Source organism: Salmo salar, chromosome 24, assembly GCF_965601325.2.
Source record: "Salmo salar chromosome 24, fSalSal1, whole genome shotgun sequence".
Lineage (NCBI taxonomy): Eukaryota > Metazoa > Chordata > Actinopteri > Salmoniformes > Salmonidae > Salmo > Salmo salar.
Window position 1 is genome coordinate 35,768,799 of NC_138314.1, and position 23,431 is coordinate 35,792,229.

At 45.4% G+C, this 23,431-nt stretch overlaps 1 long non-coding RNA gene across 2 annotated transcripts in view; it reads right to left on the bottom strand.

Moving 5' to 3' along the window:
• Positions 1-2,062: 2,062 nt before the first annotated feature.
• LOC123730416 (uncharacterized) overlaps positions 2,063-23,431 on the bottom strand; it is a 32,097-nt gene continuing 10,728 nt past the window's right edge. For both annotated transcript variants that reach the window (XR_006761813.2, XR_014382562.1), the window contains one exon: positions 2,063-5,697. This is a non-coding gene — a long non-coding RNA (uncharacterized LOC123730416). The remainder of the gene's footprint in view (positions 5,698-23,431) is intronic.

Sequence of the window (23,431 nt, forward strand, 5' to 3'; positions counted from 1 at the left end):
GTGTCTATCGTTGTCTCTGATTGGAAGCCATAATTAGGCAGCCTGTTTTTCCTTTGGTTTTTGTGGGTAGTTGTTTTCCGTTTTGTTCATGTACCTGATGGAACTGTTGGCTGTCGTTTTTGTTATTTTTGTTTAATTAAGTGTCGTCATTAAAATAAATATGAGCACTTTACACGCTGCGCCTTGGTCTCCTTCATACGACCCTCGTTACAGAACTACCCACCATGACTGGATCAAGCGGCGTGCCCAGGCAGAGATGGACACCTGGTCACACATGGAATGGATGGAGAGGAGAAACTGGACTTGGGGGCAAGTCATTGACAGATATCGGAGCCTACCGGGGAAGAACGAGAGGCAGCCCCCCAATTTTTTTTGGGGGGGCACACGGGTAGTTTGGCTGGGCCAGGGGTGAGCCCTGAGCCAACTCCCTGTGCTTATTGTGGTGAGCATGTGCCTGCCTCTTGCACTTTCTCTCCGGTACGCCTCCATAATCCAGTACGTCCAGTGCCTGCTCCTCGCCCTCTCCCTCCAGGCGCCTCCGTCCGGAGCCGGCCGCTCCCACACCCCCTCCAGCCCCGCCAGTAAGGCCGGGGGCCTGCTTTGAGCACTCGGTCCTCAGTGCGTCTCCCCAGTCCGGTGAGACCGGTTCCAGCTCCCCGTAGGAAGCCTCCAGTGATGATCAATGGTCCGAAGCCTCCAGTGATAATCCATGGCACGAAGCCTCCAGTGATAATCCATGGCCCAGAGCCTCCAGGGATGATCCATGGCACGAAGCCTCCAGTGACGATCCATGGCCCGGAGCATGTAGGGATGATCCATGGCACGAAGCCTCCAGTGATAATCCATGGCCCGGAGCCTCCAGTGATGATCCATGGCACAAAGCCTCCAGTGATGATCCATGGCGTGGAACCAGTAGTGATGATCCATGGCACGGAGCCTGCAGCGAAGGTCCCCAGTCCGGAACCTACAGAGACGCTCTCCAGTCCGGAGCCTCCAGCGACGCTCCCCAGCCCGGAGCCTCCAGCGACGCTCTCCAGCCCGGAGCCTCCAGCGACGCTCTCCAGTCCGGAGCCTCCAGCGACGCTCCCCAGCCCGGAGCCTCCAGCGACGCTCCCCAGCCCGGAGCCTCCAGCGACGCTCCCCAGCCCGGAGCCTCCAGCGACGCTCCTCAGTCCGGAGCCTCCAGCGACGGTCTGCAGCCCCAAGTCTTCAGCTACGGTCTGCAGCCCCGAGTCTTCAGCGACGGTCTGCAGCCCCGAGTCTTCAGTGGCAGTCAGCAGTTCAGAGCCTCCAGTGATGATCAATGGTCCGAAGCCTCCAGTGATAATCCATGGCACGAAGCCTCCAGTGATAATCCATGGCCCAGAGCCTCCAGGGATGATCCATGGCACGAAGCCTCCAGTGACGATCCATGGCCCGGAGCATGTAGGGATGATCCATGGCACGAAGCCTCCAGTGATAATCCATGGCCCGGAGCCTCCAGTGATGATCCATGGCACAAAGCCTCCAGTGATGATCCATGGCGTGGAACCAGTAGTGATGATCCATGGCACGGAGCCTGCAGCGAAGGTCCCCAGTCCGGAACCTACAGAGACGCTCTCCAGTCCGGAACCTACAGAGACGCTCTCCAGTCCGGAGCCTCCAGCGACGCTCCCCAGCCCGGAGCCTCCAGCGACGCTCTCCAGTCCGGAGCCTCCAGCGACGCTCCCCAGCCCGGAGCCTCAAGCGACGCTCCCCAGCCCGGAGCCTCCAGCGACGCTCCTCAGTCCGGAGCCTCCAGCGACGGTCCGCAGCCCCAAGTCTTCAGCTACGGTCTGCAGCCCCGAGTCTTCAGCGACGGTTTGCAGCCCCGAGTCTTCAGTGGCAGTCAGCAGTTCAGAGCCTCCAGCGATGATCCACGGTCTGGTTCCTCCGGCGACACAGAAGCGGGGGGGGGATCAGCGGGTGGTGTGGGGCCTATGCCCGGAACCAGAGCTGCTGCCAAGTATAGATGCCCACCTGGACCCTCCCCTATAGGTTCAGGTTTGCGGCCGGGAATCTGCACCTTTGGGGGGGGGGGGGGTTCTGTCACGCCCTGACCTGAGAGAGAGGGTTTGTTTCTCTATGTGTTTAGGTCAGGGTGTGGGGTGGGCATTCTATGATGTCTATTTCTTTGTTTTGAGCTGAGTATGGTTCCTAATCAGAGGCAGCTGTCTATCGTTGTCTCTGATTAGGAATCATACTTAGGCAGCCTTTCCCCACCTGTAGTTGTGGGATCTTATTTTTGTACTGCTTGTTAAGCCAGCAAGACGTTATGGTCGTTGTCATTGTTTATTCTTTTGTTTGTAGTGTTCTGATTTATAATTAAATACAAAGATGAACACTCACCACGCTGCACCTTGGTCTACTCCATTTGACGGTCGTGACAGGTGGCTACTTTGAAGAATGTCAAATATAAGATATATTTTGATTTGATTAACACTTCTTTGGTTACTACATGATTCCATATGTGTTATTTCATAGTTTTGATGTCTTCACTATTATTCTACAATGTAGAAAATAGTACAAATAAAGAAAAACTCTTGAATGAGTAACTTTTGACTGGTACTGTATATATCTTTTTCAATTAGTGTATTTGAGTTTAACCATAATATTTGTAATAATATTTGTTCTGTCTTTTCTGGTGGATCTAAAATAGCGATATTTTGGAGATAATTAAACATTTTAATAACCAAAATGAGAGGTTGTAATCTGAATCAAAAAGGCAGTTCTTGAACATGGGGTGAGCCATTCTTACTAATCTGCTAGAGAACCAGTTCGGATTTAAGTATAGTTTTTGTATGACTGAAGCCTTTAGTGAGAGGTCTAATGCTTTAATATTTAATCATTTCTTCCCTCCAAATTCATATTCATTATAGAAATATGCCTGTTTAACGGCAAGCCAAAATTAATTTTGGCTTGCCGTTCCAAATAAAGTGGAATATGTTTTGCTCATGTAATTTAAAAAACAAGTCGTTAGGTGTAGGCAGGGCCATAAGTAAACTGGGATATGACTAAAGAATTACTCATGGGGATTTTTCCACAAATAGACAGGTGTTGTCCTTTCCATGGTAGCAAAATCTTATCTAATTTGGGGAACTTTCTATTAAAATATATTGTAGTGAGATAATTTCTTTCTTTCAGGATATGAATTCCCGAGTATGTCCACTTCACCGTCAGACCATCTTATTGGTAAACTACACAGTAATGTAAAAGTTGCATTTTTTAAGATCCACAGAAGTTAGAAAAAGTATCTAGATCCTCTATGAGGCTGTGCAGGTGTCCAAATTGCAGATTTAAAAGAGAACATTAATCGTCAGTGTACAATGGCACTTTTGTTTTTAAGCCCTGGATTTCTAGCCCCTTTCTAGCCCCTGCTGGATCTGATTTTATCAGCTAACATTTACATGGCCATAATAAATTGATATGCCGATAATGAACAGCCTTGTTTTACTCCTCTTGACAATTTAATCATTTCTGAGGAGTAGCCATTATTTACTATTTTACAACTGGGTTATTATACATAACTTTAACCCATTGTATAAGAGATTCTCCAAAATTAAAATAGTCCAGGCATTTATATATAAATTCCAGACGTACTCTATCAAAGGCCTTTTCAAAGTCAGCAATGAATACCAGGCCTGGTTTCCCAGATTTTCCAGAGGACAACCAGCAGTTGGATTGAATCCCAGCCTAACTCGAAGAACACTGTTCTGGAAAAGGGTTATAGTGAATACATTGAGTGAATCTCAGTTGTATTTTCTTGATTCTTCGTTTCATCTTTTTTTGAAAGCACATTGGAGCAGAATGAGGTTCCTCCCTTGGATCTTCTCCTCCAGTGTGTCTTGAGGAGGAGGCAGGGCGGGAGACCGTAAGAAATCAGGGAAATACAATTGAGATTCACCCATTGCATAGAAACCCCAGTCATGGATGTTAGCGAATATCTTCCATTGTCACGAACAAGAGTTGAAGGATGGTTTGGGTTTTGAGGGTGAGCATTCCTTGCTACGGAAAGGTAACGTAAATAGACCTTATTACAGAACGGGAATCGGCAAGATTTGAACATAGTACCTTCTGGTCCCCATCCTAGTGCTTAGTCCAATGAGTCAGCAGGGGGAGAGCACCAGATCATTTTTTTCACATATTTCATTCTGTTCAGTCAGGAAGTTAGAAACGTCAAAAGTTAGATTAGAAACATGTCGTTAGCTAAGAATGTTGGGTATGGTTGGAAAACAAAAGTCGCAAACAGGATTCAAACTGGCAACCTTGCAGGTTGTGGCCAGCGTGTAATGCCCTCTATGCACCTCCAACTTAAGACCTTTTTTTATTTGACTCTCACCTCACTCCACCCACTGACTTTTCACTCCAAGCTCTGCCCACCAAGCTTTAATTGAACCAATCACAGTAGTTCAGCACTTGAAACGGAGCTTCCTTTAGAACAAGATTAGTTTTGCATTGCCCATACAAAGATGCTGTATAATGATGTCGTCTCATAAAGGCAGTTTTTCATTGAAAAAAATGAAAAGGTTCCGGTCTGTGTAAGTTGGCATTCCCCCTCTCACGTGAGCATGCTTCACGCGTTGAACTCACAGTTCCTCCATAATCTCTGGTATGATCACGCGAGAGAGGAAACGGCCATTTACAGAGACAGGATTTATGTATTATTATTTACATTTTTTATAACAGGTCTACTTATTCCCCTCAAGTTGCTTATTTTAGACCATTCCATTGGTCCTAAAGTGAAATCACGAACTACCCAGGGCACCGGGGAATGCAAACTGAACTTGCCCATTGGGGCTGTGATTCAATCCAAGGCACATTTAAATGTGCATTGTCAGCAGTTGTTTAGAGCGATGCTCTATAACACACCATTGATTGAATCTCGGCCTGAATGAGGAAAACCCCTGAGCACAATTACCCGCCGCTCGCCACCCCACCCCGGACAGAAACAAATGTGCCACTTTTTACATACCTACAGTATGATCCACTTTGGTTTTCCAACCCATAGTTTAAAAAAGGCTGCTGTAATTGGTTAAACCTACCTATCTACATAGCCCTTGGTTACATTCAGGTGAGGAAGTTGTGCAGCAGCTGTGAATTTCATTATCAACGGCTGAGGAGTGGGATATGGAGAGTGGGATATGCAGGGGAGTGGGATATGCAAAAAATGTACAATTCACACATACATTTGTAATAGTACCTAATTATCTTAATTATCTTAACATTACATATTGCACCAGTTCCCAATACAAATTTATTTTTACATAATCTATAAAATCACTGCTGACATAACACAAAATAACATGAACAAATGTAAACAATTCCTAAAAAGAGTAAGAAGATTAGCAGTGGGATGTCACATGATAAATGTTAATAAAAATATAATCGAAAAAAAAATGGCCCCTGAAACAGACTATGAATGACACAATCAGTTATATACATGTGGGCCGGGATTCATCCCAGGGCACGTTCAAGAGGAAGAGGGGGAGGTAGGGGGGTTGAAGAGCACATGGGTCAGCAGGCAGGAGCAGGCCTCCAGGAAGGACAGGTCCCTGACCTCAATGCCTCCAGGGCCACTTCTCCAGTCAGGGCGCTGCGTCAAAGCTCCTCCCTCAGCATGGCATTTGAAACCAGCTCCAGTGCAGTCCATCCATGACCGTCTTTCTGCTGCAGCAGATCCTGCAGGACAGACGGACAGAGACAGAGGGAGATCACCTTTCACCTTGACCCCAACAAGATCACTTTATTTCCACTTTAACCCTGCATTCCTTGCCATTTTAATATTTGGGACATTTCTATTTTTGCTATTAATACCATGTTTACGGCATCTTAAATCAAATCAAATTGTATTGGTCGCGTACACATATTTAGCAGATGTTATCGCGGGTGTAGCAAAATGCTTATGTTCCTACCTCCAACAGTGCTGTAATATTGAACACTACACAACAATACACACAAATTTAAAAGTAAAAGAATGGAATTAAGATATATCAAAATATTAGGACAAGCAATGTCAGAGTGGCATTGACTAAAATACAGTAGAATAGAATACAGTATATACATATGAAATGAGTAAAGCATTATGTAAACATTATTAATGTGACTAGTGTTCCATTAATAAAGTGACCAGTGATTCCATGTTTAGGTACATAGGGCAGCAGCCTGTAAGGTGCAGGGTAGAGTAACCGGGTGGTAGCCGGCAAGTGATGGCTATTTAACAGTCTGATGGCCATGAGATAGAAGCTGTTTTTCAATCTTTCAGTCCCAGCGTTGATGCATCTGTACTGACCTCGCCATCTGGATGATAGCAGGGTGAACAGACTGTAGCTCGGATGGTTGATGTCCTTGATGTTTTTGGCCTTCCTGTGACACCGGGTGCTGTAGGTGTCCTGGAGGGCAGGCATTGTGCCCCCGGTGATGCATTGGACAGACGGCATCACCCTCTGGAGAGCCCTGCGTTTGTGGGCTGTGCAGTTGCTGTAGCAGGCGGTGATACAGCCCGACAGGATGCTCTCAAAAGTGCATCAAATTTCTTTAGCCTCCTAAGGTTGAAGAGGCGCTGTTGCGCCTTCTTCACCACACTGTCTGTGTGGGTGGACCATTTCAGATCATCAGTGATGTGTATGCCGAGGAACCTGAAGTTTTCCACCTTCTCCTCTGCCGTTCCGTCAATGTGGATAGGGGCATGCTCCCTCAATTTTTTCATGAAGTCCACGATCATCTCCTTTGTGTTGTTGACGTTGAGGGAGAGGTTCTACTTAGCTAGGGCCATCACCTCCTCCCTGTAGGCTGTTTCGTCGTTGTTGTTGGTAATCTAGCCTACCACTTTTGTGTTGTCTGCAAACTTGATGATTGCTTTGAAAACGTAGGAGACATGCGTGGCACACACCCGTGTGAGGGCCACCATGTTGAGCGTCAGCCTTGCGAGGGTGAACACACTTCAACGTCTTACTCACATCAGCTACGGAGAACAAGGGCTCAGGGTCCTCATCAGCGATAGTGTCCTGCGTCAGCGCCACTGTTTTCTTCGAAGCAGGTGACAGTGTTTAGCTTGTCCGGGAGCAAGGAGTTGGTGTCCGCGACGTGGCTGGTTTCCCCTTTATAATCCGTGATTGTCTGGAGTCCCTGCCACGTCTCGTGTCTGAGCCATTGAATTACGACTCCAGTTTGTCTCTGTACTGATTGTTGCCTGTTTGATTGCCTTACAGCTGGACTGTTTGTGCTCGTCCCTGTTAAATGTGGTGGTTTGCGCTTTGTTTTGCAAATGCTACCATCTATCCAGATTTTTTGGTTTGGATACGTTGTTATTGTCACAGTGGAAACAACTTCCCTGATGCACTTCCAGTCATTGAGTCAGTGTATACATTATTGTTTCTCTCAGAGGCAATCCAGAGTATATCCCAGTTCGCGTGATCAAAACAATCTTGAAGAATAGATTCTTATGACTGTAGGTTATAGAGAATCAATTGAAAACAAACGTACTACATCGAAACCTTGCAACACACTTGTCATAAATGTATGATTTGGGCCTGAGAAGTGGAGGGAGGTTAACACGTCCCCCATGCATTCAGCCAGCTGAGCATCAGCGATCATATGACATACAACGACGCACCGTTGAGCAGCCAATTTAAGCAACATAATTATGAAATAACGTGGAATAGAGACAACATGGGGGCCAATGGGAGGATACTGCAACAGATATAAATAGTGGATGCCCCCCCCCCCCCCCCCCCCCCCCCCCCCCCCCCCCCCCACACACACACACACACACACACACACACACACACACACACACACACACACACACACACACACACACACACACACGAGAGAGAGAAGAGAACAGCTGTTTACCCATTGGGCCACAGTGCCAGCCAGGGAATATAACTCACTTCACTTCACTAATTGTGTTGACACAATTAACTGGCTGACTCACTGGTCACATTGTGTTCGGGGAATCTAGTGAGATAGTGACCTGATAGAGGATTAGGGTTACATGTGCTTATGTAACACATTAGACTGTGTCAGTGCAGATGAATCAAACTGAGAGTCATTGGGAAGGGCTGGGATGGAAAAAACATGGAGGCTAGAGTACACTAAGGACTGTAATTAAATTACATCCGCTTTAGCTGACATCCGCAACGCGGTTGTTTTGGCGTGTCGGAGGTGGAACTGCGTTAGAGCTGTCCAATCTACAAATGGCTCATGGCATTATACCTAAAGCATCTAGGCCTAAGATTAGTACTGTTCGAACACAAGACTGATTTGATTTGACCCATATTGATCTTTCATCAGTAGGACTGTACATAACACACATACACATTTATATTAAGCCAGTTAACTGTGTGTAGTAAGGGGATGTGTTATATTACTTCTGCCTCTTCCCTTCTCTTTGTGTGTTCAGAATAAAAGCAATTTCCAGCAGCGGGCCCACGCACACATGGCCTATGTGGAGCCGGCCGAGTCAAGTGTGAGCTCTTTGTTTGCTTTTAGACATCCAATTTTTATGGCAAACTGTGCTTGATGGCACTTGACTGCTCAACCTCCGCAATGTTCCTGCCACTTGTGAGCTAGTTTAGGGCTCTCTGACGATTCGCCACAGTGCCTGAAAGCTTGCCGACAGACAGCCAGGCAGCGGTTTCTGTTCGACAGACACTCTTTGAGGCTTGTGAAACATGACGTGTCAAGGAAGAAAAATTGTCCTTGTTGTTGGGTGTGTGCTGCTTGTGCGGAGACGGCATCAGACTTTAAAGACTATAAAGGGGCATTCCACTTTGATCCTACGATTTAACATGGCTAATGTTGTTCTTTACCTTACGAGTGCAAGTTGGCATTCAGCAAGTTCAAGTTTAAGTAGCATTTGCAGGTATTAAAATAAACACATACATCCTCTCTTTCTCACATATTCTCTGTCACATATAGTACATACACATCTACATACCTCCATACTCTCATGCTAAACAACTACGTATTTACAGTGGAACTTTGTGGTGGTATTCCCCTTTTAAGGCGGCCATCATGACTTGTGTAAAGAAAGGAACTTGCGAATTATGAAGCGTTTCTTTTTCCCTCTTGAGTACAACTAGGCAGTTATGGCACTCTGAGGAATAGCGAAGGCCAAGCGCATGGCTCAGGTACCACAGGGTCAGCGCTCATCTACCTTTAGTGCTTCAAGCTCGAGTGGCAAAAACTCAATCTGCATAAATTGTCGCGTTAATCTACATAAACTTTTACATTAGCAGGAAAATGTACAATGCAGAGGTCAGCCATGAAGCAGCAGTTGAGGAAGTAAGGGATTTGATCAAAGCCACTCAAGAGAGGGAGAGAGAGAGACAGAGAGAGAGACTGCTAGAGAGAGAGAGAGAGACTGCTGGATTGAGAGAGAGGCAGTGAGAGAGAGAGAGAGAGAGAGAGAGACTGCTAGAGACAGAGTGGGCGAGGTGAGAAGAGATCTTCACACACAGCAGGTAATAATAGCCAACCACTCCAGGTTGATTTGGTCTTGACATCAGGCCCATGTTAAGTTGCAGTTCAGCCATGTCAGGATCAGGCAAGTGCTTTGGGCCTTGAGGGGAAGCATTCGCAGTGTTCACCGGGTCTATCAAGTTGGAGATGGAGAATTACATTTTTTATTTTGGGCTTGGGCCATAGTACTTTCAGTTAGAGCCTTGAAAATAGACCTTTATACACTGAACAAAAATATAAACGCAACTTGCAGATATCATCCTGACCAACTTGCCCTCTAAATACACCTCTGCTGTCTTCAACCAGGATCTCAGCGATCACTGCCTCATTGCCTGCATGCGTAATGGGTCTGAGGTCAAACAACCACCCCTCATCACTGTCAAACGCTCCCTAAAACACTTCAGCGAGCAGGCCTTTCTAATCGACCTGGCCCAGGTATCCTGGAAGGATATTGACCTCATCCCGTCAGTAGAGGATGCCTGGTTGCTCTTTAAAAGTGCTTTCCTCACCATCTTAAATAAGCATGCCACATTCAAATAATGTAGAACTAAGAACAGATATAGCCCTTGGTTCACCCAAGACTTGACTGCCCTTGACCAGCACAAAAACATCCTGTGGTGTTCTGCATTAGCATCGAATAGCCCACGCGATATGCAGCTTTTCAGGGAAGTCAGGAACCAATATACACAGTCAGTTAGGATAGCTAAGGCTAGCTTTTTCAAACAGAAATTTGCATCCTGTAGCACTAATTCCAAAACATTTTGGGACATTGCAAAATCCATGGAGAATAAGAGCACCTCCTCCCAGCTGCCCACTGCACTGAGGTTAAGAAACACTGTCACCACTGATAAATCTACAATAATCGAGAATTTCAATAAGCATTTTTCTACGGCTGGCCATGCTTTCCACCTGGCTACCCCTACCCCGGCCAACAGCTCGGCACCCCCTCTCCCCCGCTTCTCCTTTCACCTAAATCCAGACAGCTGATGTTCTGAAAGAGTTGCAAAATCTGTATCCCTACAAATCAGCTGGGCTAGACAATCTGGACCCTCTCGTTCTAAAATTATCAGCCGAAATTGTTGCAACCCCTATTACTAGCCTGTTGAACCTCTCTTTCGTATCATCTGAGATCCCCAAGGATTGGAAAGCTGCCGCGGTCATCCCCCTCTTCAAAGGGGGAGACACTATAGACCCAAACTGTGTTATAGACCTATATCCATCCTGCCCTGCCTTTCTAAAATCTTTGAAAGCCAAGTTAACCTGTTGGGGATAGGGGGCAGTATTTGCACGGCCGGATAAAAAACGTACCCGATTTAATCGGGTTACTACTCCTGCCCAGTAACTAGAATATGCATATAATTATTGGCTTTGGATAGAAAACACCCTAAAGTTTCTAAAACTGTTTGAATGGTGTCTGTGAGTATAACAGAACTCATATGGCAGGCAAAAACCTGAGAAGATTCCTTACAGGAAGTGGCCTGTCTTACCATTTCTTGCCCTCCTTGATCATCTCTATCCAAAACAGGGGATCTCTGCTGTTACGTGACACTTCCTACGGCTCCCATAGGCTCTCAGAAGGCGGGAAAAAGCTGAATGATGTAATTCCAGCCCCAGGCTGAAACACATTAGCGCTTTTGGCAAGTGGCCGATCAGAGGACAATGGGCTTAGGCGCATGCACGAGTCGACCCCATGCTTTATTTTCTTTCGCCTTTTTACCTAAACGCAGATTCCCGGTCGGAATATTATCGCTTTTTTACGAGAAAAATGGCATAAAAATTGATATTAACCTCTATGGGCTAGGTGGGACGCTAGCGTCCCCCCCGTGGTGCACTCCATCAACAGCAGGTGCATTTCAAGAGCGGCAAATTTGAAACCAAATAAATGTCAAAATTCAAATTTTTCAAACATACAACTATCTTACACCCTTTGAAAGATAAACATCTCCTTAATCTAACCACGTTGTCCGATTTCAAAAAGGTTTTACGGCGAAAGCATAAAGTTAGATTATGTTAGGAGAGTACATTGACAATAGCTGTGTGTAATGTTTTGTCAATTCAAAGACAGGGTCACCAAAACCATAAAACCAGCTAAAATGATGCACTAACCTTTTACAATCTCCATCAGATGACACTCCTAGGACATTATGTTAGACAATGCATGCATTTTTAGTTCTATCAAGTTCATATTTATATCCAAAAACAGCGTTTTACTATGGCATTGATGTTGAGGAAATCGTTTCCCTCCAATAACCGGCAGTCAAGTCAGCACCACAAATTAAATAATTAAAATTAGAAAACATTGGTAAAATATTATATTGTCATTTAAAGAATTATAGATTTACATCTCTTGAACGCAATAAACTTGCCAGATTTAAAAATAACCTTACTGGGAAATCACACTTTGCAATAATCTGAGCACTGCGCCCAGAAAAATACGCGGTGCGATACAGACTAGCCGCCATGTTGGGGAGATCTAAAATCAAAAATACTATGTAAATAATCCATTACCTTTGATTCTCTTCATCAGATGTCACTTCCAGGTATCACAGGTCCATAACGAATGTAGTTTTGTTCAAAAAAGCTCATCATTTATGTCCAAAAATCTCCGTCTTGTTAGCACATGATCTAAGCCCGCCGGACTTCACTTCATGAACGAGGGGAAAAAATATATTTACGTTCGTTCAAACATGTCAAACGTTGTATAGCATAAATCATTAGGGCCTTTTTTAACCAGAACATGAATAATATTCAAGGTGGACGAATGCATTCTCTTTTATAACGTATTGGAACGAGGGTACCCAACATGAACTCGCGTGCCAGAGTCTAATCGGCCATCACCGTTCCATGGCTCTTATTCGGTCAGATCTCACAGTAAAAGACTCAAAACACTTTGTAAAGGCTGGTGACATCTAGTGGAAGCAATAGGAAGTGCCAAAATATTCCTCAGCCCCTGTGTTTTTCAATGGCATAGGTTTAAAGGTAATACAACACATCAGATATCCACTTCCTGTCAGAATCTGTCTCAGGGTTTTGCCTGCCAAATGAGTTCTGTTATACTCACAGACACCATTCAAACAGTTTTAGAAACTTTAGGGTGTTTTCTATCCATATATAATAAGTATATGCATATTCTAGTTACTGGGTAGGATTAGTAACCAGATTAAATCGGGTACGTCTTTTTATCCAGCCGTGAAAATACTGCCCCTTGCCCCAACAGGTTAAACAGCGGTTGACATGCTTCGAAGTACGGTAATGGAATATTTCGAAATTTTTTGTCACGAAATGCGTCGTGCTCGTCACCCTTCTTTACCATTCGGATAGTGTCTTGAACGCACGAACAAAACAGAGGATATTTGGATATAACTATGGATTATTTGGGACCAAACCAACATTTGTTATTGAAGTAGAAGTCCTGGGAGTGCATTCTGACGAAGAACAGGTTATAAGATTTTTCTAGTAGTAAATCTGACTTTGGTGAGTGCTAAACTTGCTGGGTGTCTAAATAGCTAGCCCTGTGATGCCGGGCTATCTACTCAGAATATTGCAAAATGTGCTTTCACCGAAAAGCTATTTTAAAATCGGACATATCGAGTGCATAGAGGAGTTCTGTATCTATAATTCTTAAAATAATTGTTATGCTTTTTGTGAACGTTTATCGTGAGTAATTTAGTAAATTTTTTGTAAATTCACCGGAAGTTTGCGGGGGGTATGCTAGTTCTGAACGTCACATGCTAATGTAAAAAGCTGGTTTTTGATATAAATATGAACTTGATTGAACAAAACATGCATGCATTGTCTAACATAATGTCCTAGGTGTGTCATCTGATGAAGATCATCAAAGGTTAGTGCTGCATTTAGCTGTGGTTTGGGTTTTTGTGACATTATATGCTAGCTTGAAAAATGGGTGTCTGATTATTTCTGGCTGGGTACTCTGCTGACATAATCTAATGTTTTGCTTTCGTTGTAAAGCCTTTTTGAAATCGGACAGTGTGGTTAGATTAACGAGAGTCTTATCTTTAACCTGTTGGGGATAGGGGGCAGTATTGACACGGCTGGATAAAAAACGTACCCGATTTAATCTGGTTACTACTCCTGCCCAGTAACTAGAATATGCATATAATTATTGGCTTTGGATAGAAAACACCCTAAAGTTTCTAAAACTGTTTGAATGGTGTCTGTGAGTATAACAGAACTCCTATGGCAGGCCAAAACCTGAGAAGATTTCAAGCAGGAAGTGGCCTGTCTGAGAAGTAGTGTTTCATCTTGGCTCTTTTTATTGAAGACTCAGGATCTGTGCAATAACGTGACACTTCCTACGTCGTCCATAGCGTCTCAGAGCCCGGGAAAACGTTGAAAGACGCAGGCTCTGGCTGAAACACTTTATCGCTTTTGGCAAGTGGCCACTCAGAGTACTATGGGCATAGGCGCGTGCCCGCTTCGACCTAATGGTTTCTTTTCCTTTGCCTGTTTATCTAAACGCAGATTCCCGGTCGGAATATTATCGCTTTTTTATGAGAAAAATGGCATAAAAATTGATTTTAAACAGCGGTTGACATGCTTCGAAGTACGGTAATGGAATATTTAGAATTCTTTTGTCACAAATTGCGCCATGCTCGTCACCCTTATTTAGCCTTTAGGATAGTGTCTAGAACGCACGAACAAAACGCCGCTGTTTGGATATAACGATGGATTATTCCGGACCAAATCAACATTTGTTATTGAAGTAGAAGTCCTGGGAGTGCATTCTGACGAAGACAACAAAGGTAAGAACATTTTTCTTATAGTAAATCTGACTTTGATGAGTGCTAAACCTGCTGGGTGTCTAAATAGCTAGCCCTGTGATGCCGGGCTATCTACTGAGAATATTGCAAAATGTGCTTTCACCGAAAAGCTATTTTAAAATCGGACATATCGAGTGCATAGAGGAGTTCTGTATCTATAATTCTTAAAATAATTGTTATGCTTTTTGTGAACGTTTATCGTGAGTAATTTAGTAAATTCACCGGCAGTGTTCGGTGGGAATGCTAGTCACATGCTAGTCACATGCTAATGTAAAAAGCTGGTTTTTGATATAAATATGAACTTGATTGAACAAAACATGCATGTATTGTATAACATAATGTCCTAGGGTTGTCATCTGATGAAGATCATCAAAGGTTAGTGCTACATTTAGCTGTGGTTTGGGTTTATGTGACATTATATGCAAGCTTGAAAAATGGGTGTCTGATTATTTCTGGCTGGGTACTCTGCTGACATAATCTAATGTTTTGCTTTCGTTGTAAAGCCTTTTTGAAATCGGACAGTGTGGTTAGATTAACGAGAGTCTTATCTTTAAAATGGTGTAAAATAGTCATATGTTTGAAAAATTGAAGGTTTTGCATTTCTAAGGTATTTGAATAACGCGCCACGGGATTACACTTGCTGTTGACTAGGTGCTAGCCCATAGAGGTTAACAAACCTCCAAACGAACTTCAATGCCATACAACACTCCTTCCGTGGCCTCCTTCCCGCCTGACTAGCATCACTACTGGGGATGGTTCTGAACTTAGACAACTACAAATACCTAAGGTGCCTGGTTAGACTATAAACTCTCCTTCCAGACTCACATTAAACATCTCAAATCCCAAATTAAATCAAGAATCGTCTTCCTATTCCGCAACAAAGCCTCCTTCACTCATGCTGCCAAAAATACCCTCGTAAAACTGACTATCCTACCGATCCTTGACTTCGGCGATGTCATTTACAAAATAGCCTCCAACACTCTAATCAGCAAATTGGATGTGGTCTATCACAGTGCCATCCATTTTGTCACCAAAGCCCCATATACAATCCACCACTGTGACCTGTATGCTCACGTTGGCTGGCCCTCACTACATATTCGTTGCCAAACCCACTGGCTCCAGGTCATCTACAAGTCTTTGCTAGGAAAGACCTGCCTTATCTCAGCTCACTGGTCATTATAGCAACACCCACCCGTAGCACATGCTCCAGCAGGTATATTTCACTGGTCATCCCCAAAGCCAACACTTCCTTTGGCCGCCTTTCCTTCCAGTTCTCTGCTGCCAATGACGAACGAATTGCAAGAATCACTGAAGCTGGAGTCATATCTCCTTCTCTAACTTTAAGCATCATCTGTCAGAGCAGCTTACCTATCACTCTACCTGCACACAGCCCATCTGTAAATAGCACACCCAACTTCCTCATCCCCATATTGTTATTTATCTTACATTTTACATTTACATTTACGTCATTTAGCAGACACTCTTATCCAGAGCAACTTACAAATTGGTGGATTCACCTTATGATATCCAGTGGAACAACCACTTACAATAGTACATCTATATCTTTTTGGGGGAGTTATAAGGATTACTTTATCCTATCTCAAGTATTCCTTAACCTGTTATGGCTAGGGGGCAGTATTTTCACGGCTGGATAAAAAACGTACCCGATTTAATCTGGTTACCACTCCTACCCAGTAACTAGAATATGCATATACTTATTACATATGGATAGAAAACACCCTAAAGTTTCTAAAACTGTTTGAATGGTGTCTGTGAGTATAACAGAACTCATATGGCAGGCCAAAATCTGAGAAGGTTTCATTCAGGAAGTGGCCTGTCTGACAAGGTGTCGTTCTTCTTGTCTCTGTTTATTGAAGAGTGAGGATCTTAGCTGTCCCGTGACACTTCCTACGGCTGCCATAGGGTCTCAGAAGGCGGTAAAAAGCTGAATCGTGGCTTTGCAGGCTCTGGCTGAAACAAAGTAGCGCGTTTGGGTAGTGGCTGGTTACAGTACTGTGAGACTCAGGCTCGTGCCCGCGTCGACCGAAAGCTTTGTTTACTTTCCTCTGTTTAGCTAAATGGACATTCCCGGTCGGAATATTATCGCTTTTTTTACGAGAAAAATTGGATAAAAATTGATTTTAAAGAGGTGGGGTTTCAGGTGTCTACGGAAGGTGGTGATTGACTCCGCTGTCCTGGCGTTGTGAGGGAGCTTGTTCCACCTTTGGGGTGCCAGAGCAGCGAACAGTTTTGACTGGGCTGAGCGGGAACTGTGCTTCCGCAGAGGTAGGGGGGCCAGCAGGCCAGAGGTGGATGAACGCAGTGCCCTTGTTTGGGTGTAGGGCCTGATCAGAGCCTGAAGGTACGGAGGTGCCGTTCCCCTCACAGCTCCGTAGGCAAGCACCATGGTCTTGTAGCAGATGCGAGCTTCAACTGGAAGCCAGTGGAGTGTGCGGAGGAGCGGGGTGACGTGAGAGAACTTGGGAAGGTTGAACACCAGACGGGCTGTGGCGTTCTGGATGAGTTGTAGGGGTTTAATGGCAAAGGCAGGGAGCCCCGCCAACAGGGAGTTGCAGTAATCCAGACGGGAGATGACAAGTGCCTGGATTAGGACCTGCGCCGCTTCCTGTGTAAGGCAGGGTCGTACTCTGCGAATGTTGTATAGCATGAATCTACAGGATCGGGTCACCGCCTTGATGTTAGCGGAGAACGACAGGGTGTTGTCCAGGGTCACGCCGAGGCTCTTAGCACTCTGGGAGGAGGACACAATGGCGTTGTTCACCGTGATGGTGAGATCATGGAAAGGGCAGTCCTTCCCCGGAAGGAAGAGCAGCTCCGTCTTGCCGAGGTTCAGCTTGAGGTGGTGATCTGTTATCCACACTGATATGTCTGCCAGACATGCAGAGATGCGATTCGCCACCTGGTTATCAGAAGGGGGAAAGGAGAAGATTAATTGTGTGTCGTCTGCGTAGCAATGATAGGAGAGACCATGTGAGGATATGACAGAGCCAAGTGACTTGGTGTATAGCGAGAATAGGAGAGGGCCTAGAACAGAGCCCTGGGGGACACCAGTGGTGAGAGCACGTGGTGCGGAGACGGATTCTCGCCACGCCACCTGGTAGAAGCGACCTGTCAGGTAGGATGCAATCCAAGAGTGAGCCACGCCGGAGATACCCAACTCGGAGAGGGTGGAGAGGAGGATCTGATGGTTCACAGTATCAAAGGCAGCAGATGGGTCTAGAAGGATGAGAGCAGAGGAGAGAGAGTTAGCTTTAGCAGTGCGGAGAGCCTCCGTGACACAGAGAAGAGCAGTCTCAGTAGAATGACCAGCCTTGAAACCTGAGAAGAAGGTCATTCTGAGAGAGATAGCAGGAGAGCTGACCAAGGACGGCACGTTCAAGAGTTTTGGAGAGGAAAGAAAGAAGGGATACTGGTAGTTGTTGACATCGGAGGGATTGAGTGTAGGTTTTTTGAGAAGGGGTGCAACTCTCGCTCTCTTGAAGACGGAAGGGACGTAGCCAGCGGTAAAGGATGAGTCGATGAGTGAGGTGAGGTAAGGGAGAAGGTCTCCGGAAATGGTCTATAGAAGAGAGGAGGGGATAGGGTCAAGCGGGAAGGTTGTTGGGCGGCCGGCCGTCAAAAGACGCAAGATTTCATCTGGAGAGAGAGGGGAGAAAGAGGTCAAAGCATAGGGTAGGGCAATGTGAGCAGGACCAGTGGTGTCGTTTGACTTAACAAACGAGGATCGGATGTCGTCGACCTTCTTCTCAAAATGGTTGACGAAGTCATCCGCAGAGAGGGAGGAGGGGGGGGGGGGGAGGATTCAGGAGGGAGGAGAAGGTGGCAAAGAGCTTCCTAGGGTTAGAGGCCGATGCTTGGAAGTTAGAGTGGTAGAAAGTGGCTTTAGCAGCAGAAACAGAGGAGGAAAATGAAGAGAGGAGGGAGTGAAAAGATGCCAGGTCCGCAGGGAGGCTAGTTTTCCTCCATTTCCGCTCGGCTGCCCGGAGCCCTGTTCTGTGAACTCGCAATGAGTCGTCAAGCCACGGAGCAGGAGGGGAGGACCGAGCCGGTCGGGAGGATAGGGGACATAGAGAGTCAAAGGATGCAGAAAGGGAGGAGAGGAGGGTTGAGGAGGCAGAATCAGGAGATTGGTTGGAGAAGAATTGAGCAGAGGGAAGAGATGATAGGATGGAAGAGGAGAGAGTAGCAGGAGAGAGAGAACGAAGGTTGCGACGGCGCAATACCATCTGAGTAGGGGCAGAGTGAGTAGTGTTGGAGGAGAGCGAGAGGGAAAAGGATAGAAGGTAGTGATCGGAGACTTGGAGGGGAGTTGCAGTGAGATTAGTAGAAGAACAGCATCTAGTGAAGATGAGGTCAAGCGTATTGCCTGCCTTGTGAGTAGGGGGGGACGGTGAGAGGGTGAGGTCAAAAGAGGAGAGGAGTGGAAAGAAGGAGGCAGAGAGAAATGAGTCAAAGGTAGACGTAGGGAGGTTAAAGTCACCCAGAACTGTGAGGGGTGAGCCATCCTCAGGGAAGGAACTTATCAAGGCGTCAAGCTCATTGATGAACTCTCCAAGGGAACCTGGAGGGTGATAAATGGTAAGGATGTTAAGCTTGAAAGGGCTAGTGATTGTGACAGCATGGAATTCAAAGGAGGAGATAGACAGATGGGTCAGGGGAGAAAGAGAGAATGTCCACTTGGGAGAGATGAGGATTCCACTGCCACCACCCCGCTGACCAGATGCTCTCGGGGTGTACGAGAACACGTGGTCAGACGAGGAGAGAGCAGTAGGAGTAGCAGTGTTTTCTGTGGTAATCCATGTTTCCGTCAGCGCCAAGAAGTCGAGGGACTGGAGGGTAGCATAGGCTGAGATGAACTCTGCCTTGTTCTTGCTCTTTTGCACCCCAGTATCTCTACTTGCACATCATCATCGGCACATCTATCACTCCAGTGTTAATGCTAAATTGTAATTATTTCGCCTCTATGGCCTATTTATTGCCTTACCTCCCTACTCTTCTACATTTGCACACACTGTACATAGATATTTTCTATTGTACTTTTTTATGTGTAACTCTGTGTTGTTGTTTTTGTCGCACTGCTTTGCTTTATCTTGGCCAGGTCACAGTTGTAAATGAGAACTTGTCCTCAGCTGGCCTACATGGTTAAATAAAGGTGAAATAAAAATATAATAAATACATGTAAAGTGTCGGTCCCATGTTTCATGAGCTGAAATAAAAGATCCCAGAAACCCCATACGTCCAAAAAGCTTATCTCTCAAATTTTGGGCACAAATTTATTTACATCCCTGTTAGTGAGAGTTTCTCATTTGTCAAGATAATCCTTCCACCTGACAGGTATGACAATACCTGACAGGTATGACATATCAAAAGCTGATTAAACAGCATGATCATTACACAGGTGTACCTTGTGCTGGGAATAATAAAAGGTCGCTCTAAAATGTGCAGTTTTGTCACACAACGTAATGCCACAGATGTCTCACGTTTTGAGGAAGCGTGCATTTGGAATGCTGACTGCAGGAATGTAAACCAGAGTTTTTGACAGAGAATTTAATGTTGATTTCTCTACCATAAGCCGCCTCCAACGTCAACAGTGACGAGGCGACTCTGGGATGCTGGCCTTCTTGGAAGAGTTGCAAAGAAAAAAACATATCTCAGACTGGCCAATAAAAATAACAGAGTAAGATGGGCAAAAGAACACAGACACTGGACAGAGGAACTCTGCCTAGAAAATCAGCATCCCGGAGACCAGCATCCTCGCCTCTTCACTGTTGACTTTGAGACTGGTGTTTTGCGGGTACTATTTAATGAAGCTGCCAGTTGAGGACTTGTGAGGCGTCTGTTTCTCAAACTAGACACTCTAATGTACTTTTTCTCTTGCTCAGTTGTGCACCGGGGCCTCCCACTCTTATTTATATTCTGGTTAGAGACCGTTTGTGCTGTTCTGTGAAGGGAGTAGTACACACCATTGTACGAGATCTACAGTTTCTTGGCAATTTCTCGCATGGAATAGCCTTTATTTCTCAGAACAAGAATAGACTGACGAGTTTCAGAAGAAAGTCTTTGTTTCTGGCCATTTTGAGCTTGTAATCGAACCCAGAAATGTTGATGCTCCAGATACTTAACTAGTCTAAAGAAGGCCAGTTTTATTGCTTCTTTAAACAGAACAATAGATCTCAGCTGTGCTAACATAATTGCAAAAGGGTTTTCTAATGATGAATTAGCCTTTGAAAATGATAAACTTGGATTAGCTAACACAACATGCCATTGGAACACAGGAGTGATGGTTGCTGGGCCTCTGTACGCCTATGTAGATATTCCATAAGAAATCTGCCGTTTCCAGCTACAATAGTCATTTACAACATTAACAATGTCTACACTGTATTTCTGATCAATTTAATGTTGTTTTAACGGACAAAAAATTTGCTTTTCTTTCAAAGACAAGGACATTTCTAAGTGACCCAAAGCTTTTGAAAGGTAGTGTATTTCAATTGACTGATTTCATTATATAAACTATAACTCTTTGAAATTGTTGCATGTTACATTTATTTTTGTTTAGTATATATCATATTTTTGTTCACAATAGCTGTAGCTTTCAGTGAAGGCTCCAGCCTTGGGTTCTGCTCTGTATGTGCCTTTCAGTAGAGTATTTCACATCGTCAAATGATATTTCAATGGCAGAAGGACATGTTCTAAAGTGCATTTTCTCCAAAAATAATACTTTTTCTTTTCAATCAACAGAATTCAGGCTCATCTGAAGTTGCCTTCAATGTTCCATGATGTGTGTGCAAAAACCAAAGAATAAAAACAAGTGCACCTTCATCCATGACTGTGTGTTTTCTGTTAAAGGATTATCTGGGCCTCCCCTAAAATACAAGGAAGCCAAATACAAAACCTACAGATGGGTGTGATGGGCATAGATGCCACCGTTGTTCTGCTCCCCCTCTCTGTGAACTGAGCCCTCACCTCTCCTTCCCCTACCTCTTTCTGAGCTGACTGCTCTCCTCCCCACCCTCTCTTGTGCAAAAGAGGCCTGGGCCAAAATCAGAGCCATCAGCTGTGAGTGAGGCGTCAGGCTGGGTGAGGCTGGCTTGACGCGTTCCCTGCCTGCTGCCCGCTGCCATGTTAAACTGCCTGACAGACAGGCCCCAACCTGGGGGGTGACGGAGGCAGAGAGAGAGGGGAGGGTGCAGCAGGGGCCTGTCTGTCTGTCTCTGGCTGTCTCTCTATCCCTGCCTCTCTTCACCCCACCCTTCTCATCACATTCACAAGGGAGGGGACGTGCACACGCTTACTCTCACCCTGTCTGCCCATCTACCTCTCTCTCCCTCTCTCTTTCAGACAGTCTGTCTGTCTGTCTCTTTGTCTCTTTGTCTCTCTCTCTTCCTATGCAGTTGCCAGTAGAACTTGATGAATGCACACAGCAGTGGATCTCTCTCTGTCCCAGGACAATGGAATCAGCCGCTGCCTATTATTCACAATGAAATACACACCAGTCAGTGCTTTACTTCACACCTACACACACACCTACACACACCTACCCACACCTACACACACACACCTACCCACACCTACACACACCTACCCACACCTACACACACCTACCCACACCTACACACACCTACCCACACCTACACACACACACACACACACACACACACACACACACACACACACACACACACACACACACACACACACACACACTCACCTACACACTCACCTACACACACACCTACACACACACACCTACACACACACACCTACACACACACACACACACACACACACACACACACACACACACACACACACACACACACACACACACACACACACACACACCTACCTACACACACCTACACACATACACACACACCTACACACATCTACACACACCTACACACACGCACACACACACACACTCACCTACCAACACCTACACACTCACCTACCAAAACCTACACACACACACCTACACAAACCTACACAAACACACACACACTCACACCTAAAGACAACACACACATATACTTACACACACACACACCTACACACCTACACACACACACACACACACCTACACACACACCCGCTAAGAGTGTTGTGAGAGTGGCTTGGTATGATATTGGCTCCCGTATCAAGGAGAGCGACTGAAGTCAGTCCAGGTATTGGCGCAATGTGTCAGATATGCTGCGCTGGCGATAAAGAAAACACCTGGGGGATTAAATGTGAGCAGGGGTAATTACACTGTGCCCTGTGTGTGTGTAGTCCTGCTCAGACTCGTGAATTCACACACCTCATGAACACTACTGCTGCCTGCACCAGCCAGACTCAGCCTGACTGCCACACACACACACACACACACACACACACACACACACACACACACACACACACACTGCGAAGCCCTCTGGCCTTTAGAGGGCAGCCGAAGACAAGAAATACAAAGGCCAGAGTGGAGGAGCTGAGTCTCTCTCTCTCTCTCTCTCTCTCTCTCTCTCTCTCTCTCTCTCTCTCTCTCTCTCTCTCTCTCTCTCGTCTGGAACTAAAGCAGACAGACTGGGATACAGCTCCACAGTTGAAAACATTCCTCTTTTTATTTTCCCTTCCGCCTGACAAACACAGAGAGACTGTGTGAACTGAGGCCAGGGGCAACATATCACACTCACACCCTACAACAACGACAACAGCCATAGGAAGACAATACCACAGAGTCATCCAATGGCGCTGCACCACAGTCAATGTACACATCGCAACAGCCAGCAGAACAAAGCTTCCTTTCCTCAACGTCCTTTCCTTCCGTCACACTGATCTAAAATATACAGAGACGGTACATCCGGAAAGCTTACCTTCAACAGTCCGGTTCCAAATCTCTGTGGATGAGACAACAGGAGACAAAGAAAGGAAACCACTTGCCATGATTGAGACGCAGCCCACATCTTTAAAGCAGAAATCAGCAGTTGAAACAATAACAAAGCGTTCTTCCTGCCCCTGTTTCGGTAAAAAGACACGGGATGGGGCTGGAGAACCATTCAAATTCATAGAAAGAGCTATGGATGCAAGGACTGACCATCCATGATATCAAAATTATAGTTTTAACCATGTTTTGAGGCTATATTATGTTTGTTAACAAAGTAAATATAAAC